Source organism: Mesoplodon bidens, assembly GCF_964165515.1.
Source record: "Mesoplodon bidens genome assembly, chromosome: 18".
NCBI lineage: Eukaryota > Metazoa > Chordata > Mammalia > Artiodactyla > Ziphiidae > Mesoplodon > Mesoplodon bidens.
In genome coordinates, this window is record NC_138175.1 from 33,113,357 (window position 1) to 33,139,447 (window position 26,091).

Sequence of the window (26,091 nt, forward strand, 5' to 3'; positions counted from 1 at the left end):
AGCTTGCTATCTAAGTGGAAAATAGATCTGTACCTATGGGGAATTAAATAATCTGAGGTTAAGTGCCAGATAATCTGTACAAGCAAATAAGTGCTATAGTAGTTCAGGGAGTGGGGGGCACGGAAGGCTTGCAAGATGGGTAGGATCTGAAAAGAGGCGCTCTAGATAGTCTCTTGGCCAGGGAGAAGCCACGTGTTTGCCTTTCCCCCCTCTTAAAGCAAGGGAGGGACAGCTCAGATTTCTCTCTCAGGTGCAGCCCTAGCTGTGAATCAAGACTTTAATTCAGATTGTCACAGGCTGGGAATGACATCCCTCACTTGGCAACTTATGAACCAGTATCATGATTTTGGCATCCCTGTAACCTTGTTCTGTAATTTACTTAACATTTCTTTTAAAATGGATAAGTTGACACATCTTTTTCTGTATCTCTTGATGTAGTTTTGGGTTCCCACTAGAAACACCAGAGTTAAGATTATTTTAAAGTGATGACATTTGAGATTCAACAGATGCAGAAAGAAGCCTTCTTGGAGCTTCCCTTATCTGACTAAAAGCAGCAACTTCTGGGACATAAATCTGCCATAAAAACCATCTTTGGGGTGGATCTACTCCCAAAATGGAGAATACAAATAAAACCTACCCCAAATCTCTTCTCTGCGCGAGTTTTATGGCCCTAAAGGAGACAGACCGCTCATACCTATAAAGACAAACATTGTCAGAAACTTTCTTCCTTTTTATCGAGATATAACGGTGCTTAACGTTATATTGCTTTCAAGTGTATAACATAATGATTATATGTATGTATGTGTATATATATGTATACACATACATATATTGCAAGATGATTTCCACAATAAGACTAGTTAACATCCATCACCATATATAGTTACACTTTTTTTCTTGTGGTGAGAATTTTCAATACCTACTCTCTTAGCAGCTTTCAAATATACAATACAGTGTTGTTAACTGTAGTCTCCATGCTGTACATCACATCCCCATGACATTTATTTTATAGCTGGAAGTTTGTACTCTTTAATCCTCTTCCCCCATGTTCACCACCCACCACCTCCACCCCCCTGCTCCCGCCTCTGACAACCACTGATCTGTTCTCTGTATGAATGAGCTCATTTTTTGTTTGTTTGGTTTTTGTCTTTTGTTTTGATTTTAGATTCCATATGTAAATGAGATCATACGATATTTGTCTTTCTCTGTCTGACGTATTTTACTTAGCATAATGCCCTCTGGGTCCAGTCATGTTGTCACAAATGGCAAAAGTTATGGCTGAATAATATTTCATTATATATATCATGTGTGGTGTATATGTATATATATCACATTTTCTTTATCCATTCATCCATTGAGGAACACTTAGGTTGCTTCCATATCTTAGCTATTGTAAGTAATGCTGCAGTAAACATGGGGGTGCATATATCTTTACGGGTTAGTGTTTTTGTTTTCTTTGGATAAATACCCAGAAATGGAATTTCTGGATCATATAGTAGTACTATTTTTAAGCCCATACAGACTTTCTTATATCTTGTTTGTTTTCCTAAAATCCCATTTCTTTCCTAAAGAAACCTGTCTGTTCTTCCCATAGGAGCCTTTTCTCTCTGCTTCCTTTCCCCTACTAAGTTAGGTATAAATCTCCAAATTTTAACCACCTCTTTGAGTTATTCATCACTGAGCACTCCTGTGTGTATACATGTTGCATGTGTAAATTAACTTTTTTCCTCCTTTTTTTTTTGTTTCGGATTTCCACATTTCTGAATTCTATTTTATTTTATTTTATTTTAAACATCTTTATTGGAGTATAATTGCTTTACAATGGTGTGTTAGTTTCTGCTTTACAACAAAGTGATTCAGTTATACATATACATATGTCCCCATATCTCTTCCCTCTTGCATCTCCCTCCCTCCCTCCCTCCCTCCCTATCCTACCCCTCTAGGTGGTCACAAAGCACCGAGCTGATCTCCCTATGCTATGCGGCTGTTTCCCACTAGCTATTTATTTTATGTTTGGTAGTGAATATATGTCCATGCCACTCTCTTGCTTTGTCCCAGCTTACCCTTCCCCCTCCCCGTATCCTCAAGTCCATTCTCTAGTAGGTCTGTGTCTTTATTCCCGTCTTGCCCCTAGGTTCTTCATGACCATTGTTTTTTTTTAGATTCCATATATATATGTTAGCATACAGTATTTGTTTTTCTCTTTCTGACTTACTTCACTCTGTATGACAGACTCTAGGTCCATCCACCTCACTACAAATAACTCAATTTCATTTATTTTTATGGCTGAGTAATATTCCATTGTATATATGTGCCACATCTTCTTTATCCATTCATCTGTTGATGGACACTTGGGTTGCTTCCATGTCCTGACTATTGTAAATAGAGCTGCAATGACCATTTTGGTACATGACTCTTTTTGAATTATGGTTTTCTCAGGGTATATGCCCCCTAGTGGGATTGCTGAGTCATATGGTAGTTCTATTTTTAGTTTTTTAAGGAACCTCCATACTGTTCTCCATAGTGGCTGTATCAATTTACATTCCCACCAACAGTGCAAGAGGGTTCCCTTTTCTCCACAGCCTCTCCAGCATTTATTGTTTGTAGATTTTTTGATGATGGCCATTCTGACCAGTGTGAGATGATACCTCATTGTAGTTTTGATTTGCATTTCTCTAATGATTAATGATGTTGAGCATTCTTTCATGTGTTTGTTGGCAATCTGTATATCTTCTTTGGAGAAATGTCTGTTTAGGTCTTCTGCCCATTTTTGGGTTGGGTTGTTTGTTTTTTTGACATTGAGCTGCATGTACTGCTTATAAATTTTGGAGATTAATCCTTTGTCAGTTGCTTCATTGGCAAATATTTTCTCCCATTCTGAGGGTTGTCTTTTCATCTTGTTTATGGTTTCCTTTGCTGTGCAAAGGCTTTTAAGTTTCATTAGATCCCATTTGTTTATTATTTTTTTGTTGTTTGTTTGTTTTTTTTTTTTTTTTTTTTGCGGAACGCGGGCCTCTCACTGTTGTGGCCTCTCCCGTTGCGGAGCACAGGCTGCGGACGCGCAGGCTCAGTGGCCATGGCTCACGGGCCTAGCCACTCCGCGGCATGTGGGATCTTCCCGGACCGGGGCACGAACCCGTGTCCCCTGCATCGGCAGGCGGACTCTCAACCACTGTGCCACCAGGGAAGCCCCTATTTTTGTTTTTATTTCCATTTCTCTAGGAGGTGGGTCAAAAAGGATCTTGCTGTGATTTATGTCATAGAATGTTCTGCCTATGTTTTCCTCTCAGAGTTTGATAGTGTCTGGCCTTACATTTAGGTCTTTAATCCATTTTGAGTTTATTTTTGTGTATGATGTTAGGGAGTGTTCTAATTTCCTTCTTTTACATGTAACTGTCCAGTTTTCCCAGCACCACTTATTGAAGAGGCTGTCTTTTCTCCATTGTATATTCTTGCCTCCTTTATCAAAGATAAGGTGACCATGTGTGTGTGGGTTTATCTCTGGGCTTTCTATCCTGTTCCATTGATCTATATTTCTGTTTTTGTGCCAGTACCATACTGTCTTGATTGCTGTAGCTTTGTAGCATAGTCTGAAGTCAGGGAGCCTGATTCCTCCAGCTCCGTTTTTCTTTCTCAAGCTATTTGGGGTCTTTTGTGTTTCCATACAAATTGTGAAAAATTTTTTCTAGTTCTGTGATTTTTTTCTCCTATTAGTCTGTCTTTTATCAGTTTAATTCACAGGCCTCTAGAATAGGAAACTAAGATGGTAGAGGAAAAGTTGTTTCTTCTCCCCAACATAGTAATTTTCCTCCCTGATAGTTATTTTTTTCTCTTTTTTCCCTAAATGCAAATTGAAGTATGTAACAATTAAAATAAAACACCTGATTCTTTGGCAAACAGTGTGCTGGAAAGTCATCATCTGGGGGAAAAGGATAATAAATACCCCTCTAGCTATAGAGTGTTTGGTAGCATAATCTCAGTGATGTTCACAACAGTCTAGGGCAAATTCCCTAGTCAGGGAGGCAGGGATCACATGTAATAATATGTATATATTCACTGCCCCCTCCCCCCTGCCCCCACTCCTTGGCCTTCTGAGAAGAGGTCTCTTAGCTTGCCCAGTGCCTGACCCTTCTTATGATGTTTGTGGTTATAGGTAAGACAGAGAACTGAAGAAGTAAGCCAGTCTGGGTTCTTTTAGTAGATACTGTGTATGGGGTGGGAAGAGAGAAGTGTAAGAGGGAGGGAAGGAGGGAGGGAGGGAGGGAGGGAGAGAAAAACAGAGGGAGGGAAGGAGGAGGGGGAATGAGAGAAGTGGAGAGGAGAGTAGGGGGGAGGAGAAGAGAGGAGATAGAGGTGAATTTTGAGAGAGTTGGGATTTTGGAGGGAGAAGGATGAGATTGAGGGCAGCTGCTCTTTTGTGAGAGATTGCAAAAGAACTTTGTAAGTTTTATAAATATATGAGTGTAATTCTTTGTTATCTCTTAATGAGACTTCAGTAAAGAATGAAGTTGCCTTTCAGTATACTTATGCTGTCAGACTGATACTTTTTAAAAACCTGATATCATGCTCAGACTGACCATGAGGCAACTTAATTTGAATGGATAAAGGAGATGTGGTGTATATGTATACAATGGAATATTATTCAGCCATAAAAAGGCTGGAAATCTTGCCATTTGTGACAACATGGATGGACTTCAAGGGCATTATGCTAAGTGAAATAAGTCAATCAGAAAAAGGTAAGTACCTGATGATCTCACTTATATGTGGAATTACACACACACATACACACACACAAAACTGAGCTCATGGATATAAAGAACAGATTGGTGGTTGCCTAGTGTGGAGAATGGGCGAAATGGGTTAAGGGGGTCAAAGGTACAGATTTCCAGTTATAACATGAATAAGTCATGGGATGTAATGTACATCATCTTGACTATAGTTAATAATACTGTATTGCATATTTGAAAGTAGCTAGCAGAGTGGATCTTGAAAGTTCTCATCAAGAGAAAAAAAATTTGTATGGCGATAGATGTTAACTGGACTTACTGTTGTGACCATTTTGCAATATATACAAATAGAGAATCACTACATTGAACAGCTGAAATGAATATAACCTTATGTCAATTATACATCAATTTAAAAAAAGCAAAAGCAAAAAGAAGAAACAGACAAAGCTGCGGTCTAGTTCTGACTGCATCATTTATTAGCTGTCTGACTTGAGGAAGTTACTGAAATTCTCTGAGCTCAGTTTCCTCCTCTGTAAAATGGGGCTAATGATAGCACCTCTTGGGGTGTTAGGGGAATTAAATGAAGGGAGTCATGTAAAGGTGCTTATCACAGCAGCTGTCACATAATAAGCGCTCAATAAATACAGTTAGGTATGGGTAAACCGTCCTCCCCTCCCCCACTACCCCACTGGTCTATTATTGTGGTTGTTGCTGCTGTTAACTTTGTCCCTCCCTCCTCTTCCCACCACTCCCATCTGACTTGGACTTCCTAAAGGATGAGAATCTGCCCCTTCTTCATCAGACTGGTAACTTAAAGGGCAGGGTGTCCACCCTGCTCGAGGGCAGAGTCTGCTTTCTGTGGCCTCGGTGGTCTCCCTCACCACCCAGGGCTAGCCTCTGGCACAGCAGGACCTCCCATCAGCCTGCCTTTGCAGGAAATCACTGGTCCCCCAGGCTGGCCAGGGGTTAATGTCCCTTCCTGACCAGCCCTGATATCGTCATATTACCACGATCCAATGCCTGCCAGCAGATACCCTGGCTCCCGGCAGACTCCTCTCCATCACTGCTCAGAGCCCTGCCTTGCCCCTGACCCCAGCAGGCAGCCAGAGCAGGGCCAGTGGTGCCCTTTTGGCCTCTGAGTGCTGTTTTGCTGTTATCAGAGAGTAGACGTTAGGAGTAGTTTGGAGTATTTCGGCCTCCTGTCCGTACCCAGGACACGCAGTGAACTTCTTTCCCCTGAGTGCCAGCGCTGCTCTAAGATGCCAGGAGAGGCTCAGAGGAAGGCCTCTCTAACCTGTTCCCACAGCCCTAAAATCTTAGAGATGGGCAAGCAGGCCTTTGCCCTAGCCTTGCCTTTAGGGGCCCAATTGCTTTGGGACGCCATGTTGGAAATTTTCTAAGTACCCCACCTGTGCCTGGGACTCTTCTGGCAGGGTAGCAGAGCCAAGTGGGGATTCACATGGGCCCAGTCTGGGTTCCTCTGTTTCGAGGCACTGTCTGACCCTCTATTTGCTGAGCTCCACATGTGGGGTCAATCAGATGTCCTTGCTTCTAGGAAGGTGGCCTGGAAGCTGACTGCTCCCCACCGCTGGCACAGTATTTGTTTTAATAGGATCGTGTGAGATCCTGCATGCAGAATGGTGCTGACATTCTGATTTTGAATGACTCACATCAGGTACATGACAGCTCTGGGCTACCAGCAGTCCACGGCAGACCTATGGGCTTAGCGACACGTGTAGGCCATGTACACATTCTCTACTATCCATGTTCCCACTGCAGTGCCCCCTCGGGTCCATAGCCCCTGAAGGTGGCAGCCCCAAACCTGACACCCAAGTTGGTCACCCCATCCCTTCCACAAGCTTCCCGTGAAGTATCGGGGTAGCCACACCTATCTCCTCCACCTCCTCCCATGTCTTCTTTTGCTTCAGATGGATGTGGCAAAGTCATGCCCTTCCAGGTCATTCTCAAGTGACGCCAGACAAGAGATGGAACACTTTCATTTGCATTTCTTAAGAATAAGCTATGTCACAGGGAATGAGTGAGAGAATGTATGTGCTGGGACATCAGATGGAGAATTAAACCAGAAACTGAGGCATTGGAGCCAAACATGGACCATTTTAGTAATATATATTCTAAATTTTTCCATTTTTGTATGTATGATAGATTGCTTAGGTATTATAACTATTAGATTATGTATTTTAAACTATGACTATAACTTATATGAATATGTTTTCATTAGCTGTTATAACTTAGGGTTCCTCTAGACATTGGTCCTTCAAATATCATCTTTATTATTCTTTTTTTTTTTTTTTTTTTTTTTTGCGGTACGCGGGCCTCTCACTGTGTGGCCTCTCCTGTTGCGGAGCACAGGCTCCGGACGCACAGGCTCAGCAGCCATGGCTCATGGGCCCAGCCGCTCTGCGGCATGTGGGATCTTCCCGGACCGGGGCATGAATCCGTGTCCCCTGCATTGGCAGGCGGACTCTCAACCACTGCGCCACCAGGGAAGCCCCATCTTTATTATTCTTGCTATGTCTGTAAACCCCTGTGTTATTGTGAGTGTGACTTTTAATTTTGCTTCCTGAATGCTAATTCCTATCTTTAAAATACCAAAGTTGATTATGAAAAGTAATAATAAAAAAAGATGCACGTTTATGTAATTGAAAACATGGGTTGGGTAATAACTATATTCAAAGTGGTTTTAAATCAAATCCCTATTTATGACTTAGCTTTGACCTAAGCAGTAATATCTACAAATTCATGGGTTTGGTGCACATTGCCTCCAGATCATAAGTTTGATGCGTGTTTTGTAATGCATTAAAAATAAGTATATCATTTAAACTTTAAAAAGTGTAGTTATCTGACATCTTAAATCATCTTGAGTGGTATACATTCCATACCTAGAAAACAGTGTTTCAGTTGTCCCTGTGGATGATTCTGCTATTCAGAGAGATGATATCTGTCCTTTTTTCAAGTTTGTGCACATAGGAGAATGTGCTAGTGATGGTCGGGGTGGGAAGGACCAAGAGCTTAAGAAACTTGAGCTGTATTTCTAGCTCTGGCACAAAATGTCTGTGTGATGTTGACAAAGTCCCTTCCCCTCTCTGGGCCTCAATTTCTTCATCTGCTTAAGTGAAGAGGGGATAGGGCCCTCCAAGCCCTTCCATCTGTGACCCTCTAGATTGCTTGATTCCCCTGCAGTTAAGTCAAGCGTGTTTAAGTAAGCAAGCCACCTCCTGCTTGCCTCATTCGGCCTCTTATCTTAATAAGTAATGAGTGTGCCAAGGGCTGACAATGACATATTTTGAAAATAGTTATAATGCATGGCTGGCAGAGGACCTGTTGGGCATTGACAAATTACACAAACAGAGATGATGAGGAGTGCATCAAATATTAACGGCCCAGGGCCCAGACGGTAATGGAGAACTTACCTGTATCTTACATAGGCCTACTCATGTTCGGCTGAAGGGAACATTTCTTTTCAGCCTCTTCAGGCAAGTGTAGGGCTGGCTCTCAGGAAAATGGAGAAGAAGCCAAAGTTGGTTTTTCAGACCCTTAACTGTGGTTTAATATATTCCTAGAGGCTACTTGAGAGTCAAACCCTTTTAAGTATACCCTGTTATTCCCTATGTAAATGTCATAAATTGGATTTCTGTTCCTGGATGCTTATTCCTATTTTAAAAGTACAAAATTAACTAGGAAAAGTATTGAAAATGAATAATAAGATTACAAGATTACATACTTAAAAACATGTACTGAGAACATATTCCTAATATTTTAATCTAAAAGCAAGAATGCTTCATTCATATTGGGGGATTATTCAACATAGGCATCTTCTTAAACATTAGTACAATAAAATTTAAACCTTTTTTCGAGTAATTATTTAAACTGGTCTTTTCACTCCAAGTGCCTTTGAACTGAGTTCAAATTCAAAGTCATGATGTCCAAAATATTCACAAAACATTTGATTTGAAGGGGCTAGAATTCTCCATGGTAGGTTTTTCATCAGTACCTCTTGCTCTTCTCCATCAGTGAGATCTTGATAGGTCTTTACTATGAGCAAATAACCATATTCTAGCCCAGGTAGGATTATCAGGTTTGCAAATAAAAATACAGAATTCCCAGTTAATGTTGAATCTCAAATGAAGAATATGTTTTAGTATGCATGTTCCAAGAAATATTTGAGACATACTAAAAATCATTTGTCATTTGTCTGACATAAAAATTTAACTGGGCATCCTATATTTTATCTGGCTACCCTAAACCCAAGGGTTGGCAAACTTCTTCTCTAAAGGGCCAGTGAGTAAATATTTTAGGCTTTGTGGGCCTATCAAACTACTTAACTCTCACAGCCACAGAAAATAATTGTGTAAATGGACATGGCTGTGTTTCAATAAAATTGTATTTATGGACACTAAAATCTAAATTTCGTCAAATTTTCATGTGTCATGAAATATTATCCTTTTGATTTTTTCTCAATCATTTAAAAATGTAAAAGCCACTGTGGCCTTGCAGGCTGTACAAAAACTCTCAGCAGGACAGATTTGGCCTACGAGCCTAATTTACCACCCCCTGTAAAACCCTTAAAGATGCAGCTACTGTCTTAGTTTGGGCTGCTATAACAAAGTACCATAGACTGGGTGGCTTATTAACAGCAGATATTTATCTCTTACTATTCTGGAGGCTGGAAACCTAAGATCACAAGTGCCAACTTGGTCAGGTTCTGAAAGAGCTCTCTTCCCAGTTTGCAGTTGCTCATCTTCTTGCTGTGTCCTCACATGATGGAAAGAGGGTGGCTAACTAGCTCTCTGGCCTCTTCCTATAAAGAGACAAATCACATTCATGAGGGCTCTATTCTCATGACCTAATTACCTCCCAAAGGCCACACCTCCAAATACCATCACATTGGGATTAGGGTTTCAATATAATGAATATTGGGGGCACACAAATATTTGGTCCATTGCAGCCACCATCTAAGTTTTTGGAGTCATCACTGACTTCATGGTTAAGGTTGCTCAAAATGGATTGAAGACCTAAATGCAAGACCTGAAACTATAAAACTGCTAAAAGAGCACATAGGCAAAACACTCTTTGACATAAATAGTAGCAGTATATTTTTGGATCTGTCTACTAAGGCAAAAGAAATAAAAGCAAAAATAAGCAAATGGGACCTAACAAAACACAAAAGCATTTGCACAGAAAAGGAAATCATTGACAACATTAAAAGACAACCTACTGAATGGGAGAAAATATTTGCAAGTGAAATGACTGAAAAGGGTTAATGTCCAAAACATATAAAGAGCTCATACAATTCAATATATATATAAAAAAAACAATTAAAAATGGACAGGAGACCTAAATAGACATTTATCTAAAGAAGACATACAGGGACCCCGGAGGAAGATGGCGGAAGAGTAAGACGCGGAGATCACCTTCCTCCCCACAGATACATCAGAAATTCATCTACACGTGGAACAACTCCTACAGAACACCTACTGAACGCTGACAGAAGACCTCAGACCCCCCAAAAGGCAAGAAGCTCCCCACATACCTGGGTAGGGCAAAAGAAAAAAAGAATAAACAGAGACAATAGGATAGGGACGGGACCTGCACCAGTGGGAGGGAGCCGTGAAGGGGGGAAGGTTTCTACACACTACAAGCCCCTTCGCGGGCGGAGACTGCAGGTGGCGGAGGGGGAAAGCTTCGGAGTAGCGGAGGAGAGCACAGCAACAGGGGTGCGGAGGGCAAAGCGGAGAGATTCTGGCACAGAGGACCGGTGCCCTCAGGCACACACCAGCCCGAGAGGCTTGTCTGCTCGGCCGCCGTGGCGGGCGGGGCTGGGAGCTGAGGCTCGGGTATCGGCTTTCAGTCGGAGCGCAGGGAGAGGACTGGGGCTGGCGGCAGGAAGAGAGCCTGAAGGAGTTAGTGCACCACGGCTAGCCCGGAGGGAGTCCGGGGAAAGGGTCTGGAGCTGCTGAAGAGGCAAGAGACTTTTTTCCCTTTTGTTTCCTGGTGCGCGAGGAGAGGGCATTAAGAGGGCTGCTTGGGGAAGCGCCGGTGACAGGCACGAGCCGCGGGTAAGGCACGGACCTCGGAGACGGGCGTGGGCCGCCGCCGCCGCCGCCGCCCGCCCGCCGCGGCCCGCCGCCGCCGCCGCCGCCGCCGCCGCCGCGGGGCCTGTGTGCGAGCGCGGGTCACTGTCCGCCCCGCCTTCCGGGGGGCCTGTGCACCCCGCCACTGCTGGGGTCCCCGAGACCCGGGGACGGCTTTCCCGGGAAAGCGCACGGAGCGCCACGGGCTGCTGCAACGTCACGCCGGCCTCTGCCGCCGCAGGCCCGCCCCACACTGCGCGCCCCTCCCTCCCCTCTGCCTGAGTGAGCCAGAGCCCCCGAATCAGCGGCTCCTTTAAACCCGTCCTGTCTGAGCGAAGAACGGACGCCCTCCGGCGACCTACGCGCAGAGGCGGGGCCAGGTCCAAGGCTGAGACCCGGGAGCTGTGAGAGCAGAGGCAGGGAAATCTCTCTGTGCAGCCTCGGAGGCAGCGGATTAAAGCTCCACGGTCCATTTGATGTGCCCTGCGTCTGTGGAGTGCATGAATGGACAGCGAATCATCCCAAATTGAGGAAGTGGACTTTGAGGACAAGATTTAAGACTTTCCCCCCTTTTCCTCTTTTTACAACGAATTATTCCAAATTAAGGAGGTGGACTTAGAGAGCAAGATTTCAGACTTCTCGCCCTTTTCCTCTTTTTACAACGAATTATCCCAAATTGAGGAGGTGGACTTGGAGAGCAAGATTTTTGATTTTTCCCCCTGCTCTCTTTTTGTGAATGTGTATGTGTAATCTTCTGTGTAAGATTCTCTCTGTATAGCTTTGCTTCCACCATATGTCTCAGGGTTCTATCGGTCCGGTTTTTTTTTTTTTTTTTCAATAATTACTTTCTAATTTTAATAACGCTACTATATTTCATACTTTATTCTATTTTACTTTACCTGCTCTTTCTTTTTTTCCTACTCTCCCTTCCTCCCTCCCTCCCTCCGCTCCTCCTTTCCTTCTTTCTTTTTCTTTCCTCCCTCCCACCCTTCTTCTTTCCACTTTCTTTTTCTTTCCTTCCTCCCTCCCTCCTGTCTTTCTTCCTTTCCTTTCTCCCTCCCTCCCTCCTTTCTTTCCATCCTTCCTCCCTCCCTCCCTCCTTTCTTTCTTCCTTCCTTCCTTCCTTCCTTTCTTCCCTTCTTCCTTTCTTTCCCTCTCTCTTTCTTTCTTCTACTAATTCTTTCTTTCTACTTTTTCTCCCTGTTACTCTGAGCCGGGTGGATGAAAGGCTCTTGGTGCTGCAGCCAGGAGCCAGTGCTGTGCCTCTGAAGTGGGAGAGCCAACTTCAGGACACGGGTCCACAACAGACCTCCCAGCTCCACATAATATCAAGCAGCGAAAATCTCCCAGAGATCTCCATCCCAACACCAGCACCCAGCTTCAGTCAACGACCAGCAAGCTACAGTGCAGGTCACCCTATGCCAAGCAACTAGCAAGGCAGGAACACAACCCCACCCATTAGCAGAGAGGCTACCTAAAAACATAATAAGGCCATAGGCACCCCAAAACACACCACCAGACGTGGACCTGTCCACCAGAAAGACAAGATCGAGCCTCAACCACCAGAGCACAGGAATTAGTCCCCCCCACCAGGAAGCCTACCCAACCTACTGAAACAACCTTAGCCACTGGGGTCAGACACCAAAAACAACGGGAACTACGAATCTGCAGCCGGCAAAAAGGAGACCCCAAACACAGTAACATAAGCAAAATGAGAAGGCAGAAAAACACACAGCAGGTGAAGGAGCAAGATAAACACCTACCAGACCTAACAAATGAAGAGGTAATAGGCAGTCTACCTGAAAAAGAATTCAGAATAATGATAGTAAAGCTGATCCAAGATTCTATTTCCATGATCCATAATCTTGGAAATAGAATAGACAACATGCAAGAAACAGTTAACAAGGACCTAGAAGAACTAAAGATGAATCAAGCATCGATTAAAAACACAATAAATGAAATGAAAAATACTCTAGATGGGATCAATAGCAGAATAACTGAGGCAGAAGAACGGATAAGTGAGGTGGAAGATAAAATAGTGGAAATAACTGATGCAGAGCAAAATAAAGAAAAAAGAATGAAAAGAACAGAGGAGAGTCTCAGAGATCTCTGGGACAACATTAAACGCACCAACATTCGAATTATAGGGGTTCCAGAAGAAGAAGAGAAAAAGAAAGGGACTGAGAAAATATTTGAAGAGATTATAGTTGAAAACTTCCCTAATTTGGGAAAGGAAATAGTTAATCAAGTCCAGGAGGCACAGAGAGTCCCATACAGAATAAATCCAAGGAGAAATACACCAAGACACATATTAATCAAACTGTCAAAAATTAAACACAAAGAAATCATATTAAAAGCAGCAAGGCAAAAACAACAAATAACACACAAGGGAATCCCCATAAGGTTAACAGCTGATCTCTCAGCAGAAACCCTACAAGCCAGAAGGGAGTGGCAGGACATAATTAAAGTGATGAAGGAGAGAAACCTGCAACCTAGATTACTCTACCCAGCAAGGATCTCATTCAGATTTGATGGAGAAATTAAAACCTTTACAGACAAGCAAAAGCTGAGAGAGTTCAGCACCACCAAACCAGCTTTACAACAAATGCTAAAGGAACTTCTCTAGGCAAGAAACACAACAGAAGGAATATACCTACAATAACGAACCCAAAGCAATTAAGGAAATGGGAATAGGAACATACATATCAATAATTACCTTAAATGTAAATGGACTAAATGCTCCCACCAAAAGACACAGAGTGGCTGAATGGATACAAAAACAAGACCCATATATATGCTGTCTACAAGAGACCCACTTCAGACCTAGAGACACATACAGATTGAAAGTAAAGGGATGGAAAAAGATATTCCATGCAAATGGAAATCAAAAGAAAGCTGGAGTAGCAATTCTTATATCAGACAAAATAGACTTTAAAATAAAGACTATTAGAAGAGACAAGGAAGGACACTACATAACGATAAAGGGATCGATCCAAGAAGAAGATATAACAATTGTAAATATTTATGCACCCAACATAGGAGCACCTCAATACATAAGGCAAATACTAACAGCCATAAAAGGGGAAATCGACAGTAACACACTCATAGTAGGGGACTTTAACACCCCACTTTCACCAATGGACAGATCATCCAAAATGAAAATAAATAAGGAAACACAAGCTTTAAATGATACATTAAACGAGATGGACTTAGTTGATATTTATAGGACATTCCATCCAAAAACAACAGAATACACATTTTTCTCAAGTGCTCATGGAACATTCTCCAGGATAGATCATATCTTGGGTCACAAATCAAGCCTCGGTAATTTTAAGAAAATTGAAATTGTATCAAGTATCTTCTCCGACCACAATGCTATGAGACTAGACATCAATTACAGGAAAAGATGTGTAAAAAATACAAACACATGGAGGCTAAACAATACACTACTCAATAACGAAGTGATCACTGAAGAAATCAAAGAGGAAATTAAAAAATACCTAGAAACAAATGACAATGGAGACACGACGACCCAAAACCTATGGGACGCAGCAAAAGCAGTTCTAAGGGGGAAGTTTATAGCAATACAATCCCACCTTAAGAAACAGGAAGCATTTCGAGTAAACAACCTGACCCTGCACCTAAAGCAATTAGAGAAAGAAGAACAAAAATACCCCAAAGCTAGCAGAAGGAAAGAAATCATAAAGATCAGATCAGAAATAAATGAAAAAGAAATGAAGGAAACGATAGCAAAGATCAACCAAACTAAAAGCTGGTTCTTTGAGAAGATAAACAAAATTGACAAACCATTAGCCAGACTCATCAAGAAAAAAAGGGAGAAGACTCAAATCAATAGAATTAGAAATGAAAAAGGAGAAGTAACAACTGACACTGCAGAAATACAAAAGATTATGAGAGATTACTATAAGCAACTCTATTCCAATAAAATGGACAACCTGGAAGAAATGGACACATTCTTAGAAATGCACAACCTGCCAAGACTGACTCAGGAAGAAATAGAAAATATGAATAGACCAATCACAAGCACTGAAATTGAAACTGTGATTAAAAATCTTCCATCAAACAAAAGCCCAGGACCAGATGGCTTCACAGGTGAATTCTATCAAACATTTAGAGAAGAGCTAACACCTATCCTTCTCAAACTCTTCCAAAATATAGCAGAGGGAGGAACACTCCCAAACTCATTCTACGAGGCCGACATCACCTTGATACCAAAACCAGGCAAGGATGTCACAAAGAAAGAAAACTACAGGCCAATATCACTGATGAACATAGATGCAAAAATCCTCAACAAAATACTAGCAAACAGAATCCAAGAGCACATTAAAAGGATCATACACCATGATCAAGTGGGGTTTATCCCAGGAATGCAAGGATTCTTCAATATACGCAAATCAATCAATGTAATACACCATATTAACAAGTTGAAGGAGAAAAACCATATGATCATCTCAATAGATGCAGAGAAAGCTTTCGACAAAATTCAACACCCATTTATGATAAAAACCCTGCAGAAAGTAGGTATAGAGGGATCTTTCCTCAACATAATAAAGGCCATATATGACAAACCCACAGCCAACATTGTCCTCAATGGTGAAAAACTGAAACCATTTCCACTAAGATCAGGAACAAGACAAGGCTGCCCACTCTCACCACTCTTATTCAACATAGTTTTGGAAGTTTTAGCCACAGCAATCAGAGAAGAAAAGGAAATAAAAGGAATCCAAATTGGAAAAGAAGAAGTAAAGCTGTCACTGTTTGCAGATGACATGATACTATACATAGAGAATCCTAAAGATGCTACCGAAAAACTACTAGAGCTAATCAATGAATTTGGTAAAGTAGCAGGATATAAAATTAATGTACAGAAATCTCTGGCATTCCTATACACTAATGATGAAAAATCTGAAAATGAAATCAAGAAAACACTCCCATTTACCATCGCAACAAAAAGAATAAAATATCTAGGAATAAACCTACCTAAGGAGACAAAAGACCTGTATGCAGAAAACTATAAGACACTGATGAAAGAAATTAAAGATGATACAAATAGATGGAGAGATATACCATGCTCCTGGATTGGAAGAATCAATATTGTGAAAATGACTCTACTACCGAAAGCAATCTACAGATTCAATGCAATCCCTATCAAACTACCAATGGCATTTTTCACAGAACTAGAACAAAAAATTTCAAAATTTGTTTGGAAAAACAAAAGGCCCCGAATAGCTAAAGCAATCTTGAGAACGAAAAACGGAGCTGGAGGAATCAGGCTCCCTGACTTCAGACTATACTACAAAGCTACAGTAATTAAGACAGTCTGGTACTGGCATAAAAACAGAAAGATAGATCAGTGGATCAGGATAGAAAGCCCAGAGATAAACCCACGCACATATGGCCAACTTATCTTTGATAAAGGAGGCAGGAATGTACAGTGGAGAAAGGACAGCCTCTTCAATAAGTGGTGCTGGGAAAACTGGACAGGGACATGTAAAAGTTTGAGATTAGATCATTCCCTAGCACCATACACAAAAATAAGCTCAAAATGGATTAAAGACTTAAATGTAAGGCCAGAAACTATCAAACTCTTAGAGGAAAACATAGGTAGAACACTCTATGACATAAATCACAGCAAGATCCTTTTGGACCCACCTCCTAGAGAAATGGAAATAAAAACAAAGATAAACAAATGGGACCTAATGAAACTTCAAAGCTTTTGCACAGCAAAGGAAACCATAAAGAAGACCAAAAGACAACCCTCAGAATGGGAGAAAATATTTGCAAATGAAGCAACTGACAAAGGATTAATCTCCAAAATTTATAAACAGCTCATGCAGCTCAATAGCAAAAAAACAGACAACCCAATCCAAAAATGGGCAGAAGACTTAAATAGGCATTTCTCCAAAGAAGATATACAGACTGCCAACAAACACATGAAAGAATGCTCAACATCATTAATCATTAGAGAAATGCAAATCAAAACTACAATGAGATATCATCTCACACCAGTCAGAATGGCCATCATCAAGGAATCTAGAAACAATAAATGCTGGAGAGGGTGTGGAGAAAAGGGAACACTCTTGCACTGCTGGTGGGAATGTGAATTGGTACAGCCACTATGGAGAACGGTATGGAGGTTCCTTAAAAAACTACAAATAGAACTACCATATGACCCAGCAATCCCACTACTGGGCATATACCCTGAGAAAACCATAATTCCAAAAGAGACATGTACCAAAATGTTCATTGCAGCTCTATTCACAATAGCCCGGAGCTGGAAACAACCTAAGTGTCCATCATCGGATGAATGGATAAAGAAGATGTGGCACATATATACAATGGAATATTACTCAGCCATAAAAAGAAACGAAACTGAGCTATTTGTAATGAGGTGGATAGACCTAGAGTCTGTCATACAGAGTGAAGTTAGTCAGAAAGAGAAAGACAAATACCGTATGCTAACACATATATACGGAATTTAAAAAAAAAATGTCATGAAGAACCTAGGGGCAAAACGAGAATAAAGACACAGACCTACTTGAGAATGGACTTGAGGATATGGGGAGGGGGAAGGGTAAGCTGTGACAAAGCGAAAGAGAGGCATGGACATATATACACTACCAAACGTAAGGTAGATAGATAGTGGGAAGCAGCCGCAGAGCACAGGGAGATCAGCTCGGTGCTTTGTGACCGCCTGGAGGGGTGGGATGGGAAGGGTGGGAGGGAGGGAGATGCATGAGGGAAGGGATGTGGGAACAGATGTATATGTATGACTGATTCACTTTGTTATAAAGCAGAAACTAATTAAAAAAAAAAAAAAAAAAAAAAAAAAAAAAGAAGACATACAGATGGCTAATGGGCACATGAAAAGATGCTCAACATCACTAATTATTATAGAATTGCAAATCAAAACAATGAGATATCACCTCACACCTGTCAGAATGGCTATCATCAAAAAGTCTACAAATAAGAAATGTTGGCAAGGATGTGGAGAAAGGGGAACCTTTTTACACTGTTGGTGGCTATGTAAAGGTGCAGCCATTATGGAAAATAGCATGGAGTTTCCTCAAAAAAACTAAAAACAAAACTACAATATGATTCAGCAATTCCACTCTTGGGTGTATATCCAGAAAAAAAAGAAAACACTATTTTGAAAAAGATATATGCACCCTAATATTCATAGCAGCATTATTTACAATAGCCAAGCTATGGAAGCAACTCAAGTGTCCACTAACAGACAAATGGATAAGATGTGAGATGTGAGATCTATATCTATGTCTGTCTCTCTATCATTTATCTATCTATCTATAATGGAATATTGCTCAACTGTAAAAAAGAATGAAGTTCTGCCATTTTCAGCAATGTGGATGGACCTAGAGAATATTATGCTCAGTGAAATAAGTCACACAGAGAAAGACAAATACTACATGATTTTAATTATATATGAAATCTAAAAAATAAAACAAATGAATGTATACAGCAAAACAGACACAGGGTCACAGATATAGAAAGCAAACTAGTGGTTACCAGTGGCAGAAAGAAGGGTCAAGGGTCAAGATAGGGGTATAAGACTAAGAGATACAAACTACTATGTATAAAATAGATAAGCAACAAGGATATATTGCACAGCACAGGGAAATATAGCCATTATTTTGTGATAAATTTTAATGGAATATAATCTATAAAGATACTGAAACACTATGCTGCACACCTGAAACTAATATAATATTTGATTTAATTATACCTCAATTAAAAAAGAAAAAGAAAGACAGTATGAGAACAAAACAGTACTTAAATGGAGAAATAGAAAATCTGAACAGACCATTTACTAGTAAAGGGATGAATCAGTAATCAAAAGTCCCTCAACAAAGAAAAATCCTGGACCAGATGGCTTTACTGGTAAGTTCTATGAGACATTTAAAGAAGAACTAATACCAATTCTCCTCAAATTCTACTAAAAAATAGAAGAGGAGGGAACATTTCCAAACTCATATTTAAGGCCAGCATTACCCTGACACCTAAGTCAGACAAAGACACTACAAAAAAAAAAAGAAAAGAAAATTACTTGCCAATATCACTGATGAACATACACACACACACACAAAATTGCTCAACAAAATATTAGCAAATCAAATTCAACAGTACATTAAAAAGATTATACACCATGAAGTGGGATTTATTTCAGGGATACAGGGATGACTCAACTTCCACAAATCAATAAATGTGATGTACAGCATTAACAAAATGAAGGATAAAAATCATCACAATGGATTTTTTAAAAGCATTTGACAAAATTCAACATCCATTCATGATAAAAACTCTCAAGAAACTGGGTATAGAGGAAATGTACCTCGATATAATAAAGGCCATATATGACAAGCCACAGTTAATTTCATATTCAATGGTAAAAAGCTGAAAAATTTTTCTCTAAGATCAGAAACTACACTAAGATACCCACTCTTGCCACTTTTATTCAACATAGTACTGGGAGTTCTAACCAGGGCAGTTAGGCAAAGAAAAGAAATGAAATGCATCCAAATTGGAAAGGAAGAAGTAGAAGTATCTCTATTTGTAGAGACATGATATTATGTCTAGAAAACCCTAAAGACTCCACCAAAAAACTGTTGGAACTAATAAAAAATTTCTGTAAAGTTTTAGGATACGAACTCAATGTACAAAATTCTTGCATTTCTATACACTAACAAAAAACTAACAGAATGAGAAATTAAGGAAATAATCTCAGTTGTAATTGCATCAAAAAGAATAAAATAATTAGAAATAAATTTAAACAAGGGGGAGGAAGATCTGTAGGTTGAAAATTAAAATATGTTGATGAAAGAAATTGGAGAAAGCACAAATAAATTTTTTATTAGATTTAGAAAAATAGATTTTCCATGTTAGTGGATTGGAAGAATTAATACTGTTAAAATGTCCCTACTACCCAAAGTGATCTACAGATTTAATGAGATTTCTATCAAAATTCCAATGGCATTTTTTTACATAAATAGAAAAAACAATCCTAAAATTTGTATTTTTGTAAACACAAAAGACCCTAAAAAGCCAAAGCAATATTGAGAAAGAAGAATAAAGCTGGAAGCATCACACGTCCTGATTTCAAACTATACTACAAAGCTATAGTGATCAAAACAGTATGGTTTTGGCATAAAAACAGACACATGGATCAATAAAACAGGATAGAGAGAACTCCCCCAAATAAAAACCCCATACATATATGATCAACTAATTATGACAAAGAAGCCGATAAATGGTGTTGGGAAAACTGGATAACCATATGCAAAAAAATGAAACTATACTCCTATCTTATACCATACACAAAAATCAATTTACACTGGATTAAATACTTAAATTTAAGATCTGAAATTGTAAAACTTCTAGAAGAAAATGTAAGGGGTAACCTCCTTGACATCTGCCTTGGCAATGATATTTTTGATTGACACCAAAAGCAGACAAAAATAATTAAGTGGGACTATATCAAATTAAAAAGCTTCTGCACTTCAAGAAAATGAAAAGGCAACCTACATAATGGGAGAAAATATTTGTAAATCGTATGTCTGATAAGGGGTTAACATTCAAAATATATAAAGAGCTGACACAACTTAATAGTAAAGAAAAACAATCTGATTAAAAAATGGGCAGAGGAACTGAATAAACATATTCCCAAAGAAGACAAACAAATGGCCAACAGGTACACGAAAAGGTGATCAACGTCACCAGTCATCAGGAAAATGCAAATCAATGCCACAATGAGATATCGTCTCACACCTGTTAGAATATGGCTGTCCCCAAAAAGACAATAGAGCAAGTGTTGGGGAGGACGTGGAGAAAAGGGAACTCTTGTGCACTGTTGGTGGGAATGTAAAGTGGTGCAGCCACTGTGGAGAACAGTGTGGAGGTTCCTCAAAAAATTAAAAATAGGGCTACCGTATGATCCAGCAATCCCACTTCTGGGTATATGTCCAAAGGAAATGAAAACAGGATATTGAAGAGATTATTTGCTCTCCCATGTTCATTGCAGCATTATTCACAGTAGCCAAGATATGAAAACAACCTAAATGTCTTTCAGCAGATGAATGGATAAACAAGATGTGGTGTGTGTGCATGTGTGTGTGTGTGTGTATATATATATATATATACATATACACACACACACGCACACACACATATACAATGGAGTATCATGTAACCATAAGAAAGAAGGAAATATTGCCATTTGTGACAACGTGGATGGACCTTGAGGGCATTATGCTAAATGAAATAAGCCAGACAAAGTCAAATACTGCATGGTAACACTTATATGTGGAATCTAAATAAAAAGCCAAACCCATAGAAACAGAGAATAGAAAGTGGTTCCCAGGGTCTAGGGGTGGGGGGAAAAGGGAGAGGTTGGTAAAAGGGTACAAACTTTCAGCTATAAGGTGAATAAGGTCTATACTTAACATTATCTACATATCTAATATATAACGTGGTGCCTATAGTTGATAACACTGTATTGTGTAATTGAAATAAGCTAAGAGAGTAGAACTTAAATGTTCTCAACCAACAAAAAAATGTTAAATATGTGAGGTGATAGATGTGTTAATTAACTAGATGATGGGACTCCTTTCACAATGTATATGTATATCAAATCTCCATGATGTATGCTTTAAATATCTTACAATTTTATTTGTCAATTATAGCTCAGTAAAGCTAAAAAAAGGAAATAAAAGAGTCCCCCCACCCAATTTTTTTTTTTTAAGTTAGGGAATCCTTCAATGAGGAAGTCACTATTGAGTTGAAATCTGAAAAAGAAATAGTTGTGAACTGAAGGGTGGAAGGAAAGGGAAGAAACATTTCAGATAGACGGAGGTGATGGTCACAGGAGGGAGTTTGGTGGTTTGAGAATTAGGAGGCCATAAACTGGAGCATGGGGATGAGAGCTCAGTGAGGGATGGAGCTAGTGAGGTAGCCAGGAACCAGATCGCCACAGTCTCTCTTTCTCTCATAGTATTTGCGTTTCAAAAGCCTCTTTGATGAGTGTCTTTCGCCCTGGGTAAGCTGGGCTGCAGCAAGGCTGCCACGTGGGTCACAACTCAAACTAATAAAATCCCCTGATGGCAGTCCATGACTGAGTTCTCGGTTGATGGTAAGGTGAAGGCAACAGGTGCCGAGGAATTGCATTAGCATTTCCCAGAGCTCCCTAAAATCTCAACCCTGACTGTTTGTTTTGTGCAGCACTCCCAGCAGAGTGGTTTTGGACTCACAGCTGAGATCACCATCATCCTGAGAGGGAAAGAAAATAGAATGTTGACGTGGGAATAAGGTATGTTAGCCCCAGAATAGCAAATGTGAAAACTGAAACTGATCTTACCTTCAGTAAATGGAATTACCTACTCTAGAAATTGAAAGTCTTGAAAAATTGTATGTTGTGTGTGTCAGAACCAAAATCTTACTTTTGATGTTTCAGCCCAAGGGAGACAGAATTTCAGGCAGTAGCCTGACCACATCACACTCTTCCCCCTCCGACATGCACACATGTGCACACACACCTTATGGTGCTCCACCCTTTACCATTAGAGATTTATATTATGCCATGACCGAAGTAGATCATTCCATGAGTTCTCTGCTTTTCATTTCTATTTTGATATAAAGTTTGCAGGGAGCATATAGAATTTTGACTTATGTTTCATAATTTATGTAGCTGATTTCTTGTGAAATCGTGTTTCATGTCCTGTCACATTACATTTACTTTATATTTACCCTGCTCTGGGCAGCTTGGACATTGGTCATGACGTGTGGCTGGAGAGTAGAGGTCTGGCACCTCAGCAGGGCAGGGGGGAAGGCGTTTAGGGGAAGGGGCACTATTGGCTTGTACCCTCTAGGCAGCTGCCTCATCCAGCAAGGCATGGAGCCAGGCTGGGCCAGGTGATGCAGGTATGCTGAGATGTAAAATCCTTCTGTAGCTCGGATGACATGCTAAAGAGGTGTGTGACCTGATAGACACATGAAGGAGAAAGGGAGGGAGGGAAGGAGAGAGGTAGGAGGGCACCTCCTTTCTATCTAGCCTCATCTTGGAGGTTCAGGGATGGGCCTCTTTCACAGGCACCCTCCACTGCTACCTTGCATTTCCTTCAGTTGAGCTGAGATATGCCTCTTGTAGCTTAAGAAATGGAAGCATAGGAGACCCTTTTATGCCCTTGGGAATTTGAAATAATTCATCCCAGAGCAGTTTTCCCCAGTAGGATGGGGAATGTTGGAAGAAGTTCCCTCTGGAGGAATGCATCTGTGGAGCTCCTCCTGGAGAATTGCTGAAGCTTGTTGTCCCCAAACTCCTGTCCAGTTCCTGTGCCAGAGTGACACGTTCTAGCTCCAACCTTGTGAGACCGGGAGGACAGGGACAAGGGCTTGTGCTGTCCCTCTCTTCAGAATGTTCGTCATAGTCCTTGATTAGGTCTGAGCAACTTTCTTTGTTCCATTTGACCTTTACCAAAGCTGAGTGACTGGATGGTCACCTGACCTAAGCTGGGCCAATCAGCCTCCCTCAAAAATCTGAGTGGCAGGGAAAACACAGCTGGTTGATATTGCCCTTGGAACGATAAGGCCATGTGGAGCTAGGATCACAAGGAGGAACATCTGAATAAAACTTGCAGAGGTTTGGAGGAGCAGAAAAAAAGGGTCTCAGAAAGGAAGAGTCTACAGGGAGAATGGAATGGGCTTTCAGAGAGAAGCAGAAATGAGAGGTCAAGTTGTTCCCAAAATAAGGAGGCAAAAAGAAGAGCTGGCTGGTAAGTTTCCAGTTCCCATAAGGACCAGCTGTATTTCCACAGATAGGTTTCACAAAACTTTCCTGCATCCTTCTAATAAATTCCTTATTGCCAAAGCCAGCTTGAGTGAGTATCTGTTTCTAGAAATAAAGTGATCCTTCAGACTGGGTTGTAAAGTTTGATGTCATAGGGGAAAAGATAACCCCACTGGTTTGTGTCCTAGAGTCATTGCCAGTCTTCAGCATATGGTTTAAGGAGGGAGGGGGCTCTCTAGGTCCAAATTCTCTCCTCTTCTGGCATGCCATCTTGCTGTAAATCACAGCATTAGAGAACCATTCCGTTGGGATTGGGATTTGTCTCTCAAGGAACTTGGCTCAGTGGTACTCAATAAACTAAAATGAGCCACTCAGGGATGATTAACTTGGAGGGTCTTTTTCTTGGGATAGGGTGGTGACAGGTGAGTATATAGCCCTGCAAAAATGAGACTCCAGATGGCAAGCTCTGAGACATTCTGCATCACCCCACTCTCTTTAGCTAACATCAGCCTCACTTTTATTGAAATCATTCCAACAAAAGGATTCTTCATATATCTATAAAATCATAAGTTCATAAACTCAGAGCATTTCCTCTGAAGGCCACGGGGACTTATGATCTCCTTTTCAAGACGTCAAAGCAAGCACCAGCTCTCCTCAGCGAGCAGAGATTGCCAGGGTTATACCCTGTGATTCATTTTTTCTTGAGAAGTTTGGTTTATTTATCTGGTGAAAGGAAGATTGCGGGGGAAGAAGGTCTGTGGGTGCCCTCCCTAAGGCAGGGTGGCCCTCTCAGATGCCTTTGGGTGAGTAATCTAAAGGGGCAGAGTGGGCCAGGTAGGAATGGGGGCAAACTGGGGGAGGTAAGAAGTGCTTAAAGAATTTCAAATTAGAGATAAAAAAAGAAACAAGGAATGAAAGCGCAGACCAAGGAAACTACCTCTGAAGGGCTGAATTTGTCTTATGGGTTGTCTGTCAGTTTATAACCTTTGTCCTGTGATTTCTTCTGGTGCTGGAAGTTTAATGCTTCAAAGTTTGTCTTTGGGTGTGAGGAGAAGCTAAGATGAACCAGTGAGTGAAGACTGAAAATTCTTACTGAGAATGGGGAGTTATTTGGAATTCCTATTGGGAATTGATAGTAATGCCAAGTGTGGGGGAGAAGTCTGGGTATAGAAGTAATTTTTCCCTCTCCCTTTCCGTTTTCCTTCCCATCCTATGCTTCCATTCCTTTTCCTACCTGCTCCATGGGGCCTTCTGTGATTTTTCTTGGGCAGGGCCAACAATTTCTGTTCAGTGACCCCTGTTCTACATGGAGGCTTGGTGGAGGCCCAGAGAAATGGCATGTGAATAATGCCATGGCTTTGTGCCAAGAACAGTTGCATCTGTCATTGAGGATTTCCCATGGCCTGGACCACATGTTCCTGTGGCGCTCAGAGAAGCTCAGTAATGAGCTGATGTTCTTGGCGTGCAGGTGGGCTGGGATCATGCGTCCCAGATACTAGATCTGATGGCCTCGTTCGTGGTCCTTCTCGTTTGCTCAATGTGGGGCATCTCTCCAAATAATGCCCTGGGCCAGGCATCCTTCTAGAGCCTCCACGTGAGTTCCAGAGCCTGCCACAGCCCAGGCTGTGGTGCCTGACTTAATAATCATTCTTGTTGCTTTCTCCTTCTGAGTGTTACCAAAAATCTTCCCCTAGGAAGATGATATTAGAGATTTGGATAAGGCTTTGGTTTTTCTATTATTTTTTAAATAGTGGAAATGGCAAATACATTGAGAAATCTGGCACCAGCTGAGTTTAAAATTTTCACATAAATTGTGCCAAAAGATAGTTTTACATTACCATATTCTGTATTCTATTTTACCTCCTCTGCCTTTCTGTTGTCCAGCAGGACAAGCCTAGGCCTAAGCCTATACAAACTAATTTCATTCTGACCCTGATTAAAATTTCCTTCCAGCAAACCTGAGAAACAGCTGTTTCTCAGTGAATGGCCCCCAGCACACCCCAGCCATCCTGTCATCCCCAGAGGCCATTCCTCAGAAGCCAGCTGTTGTAAGTGAGAAGATGAAAGGTGTCAGTCCCATTCGTAATGCTGGTAATTTAGGGGAGGCAACAAGATTCTTTGTTTTATCCTTTCAAGTCGAGCATATAGTCGCTATGTTTGGGGGAAGAGTCATCATTTCCGTTCCTGCTGGATGGGGAGAAAGGAACCGTCAATCTCTTTAGTTGGAAGAGAACGTTCTTGTTCCTGATATGCAGGGTTGGTTTCTTTTGGAATGCCAGCTTTGCTTTGTTCCCCTCTGTTTTTGTTGTCCTGGCATTATAGTCGTAACACGTTAAATTATGGAGGGAGCTGGAGTTTCAGGTATCAACCTGAGGCCCTGAAAGAGTTTCACTGAGCCTCCAAATTAAAGCTGGTAAAGTTGACTAAGAAGAAGACAAGAAGATTCCTGGTGATC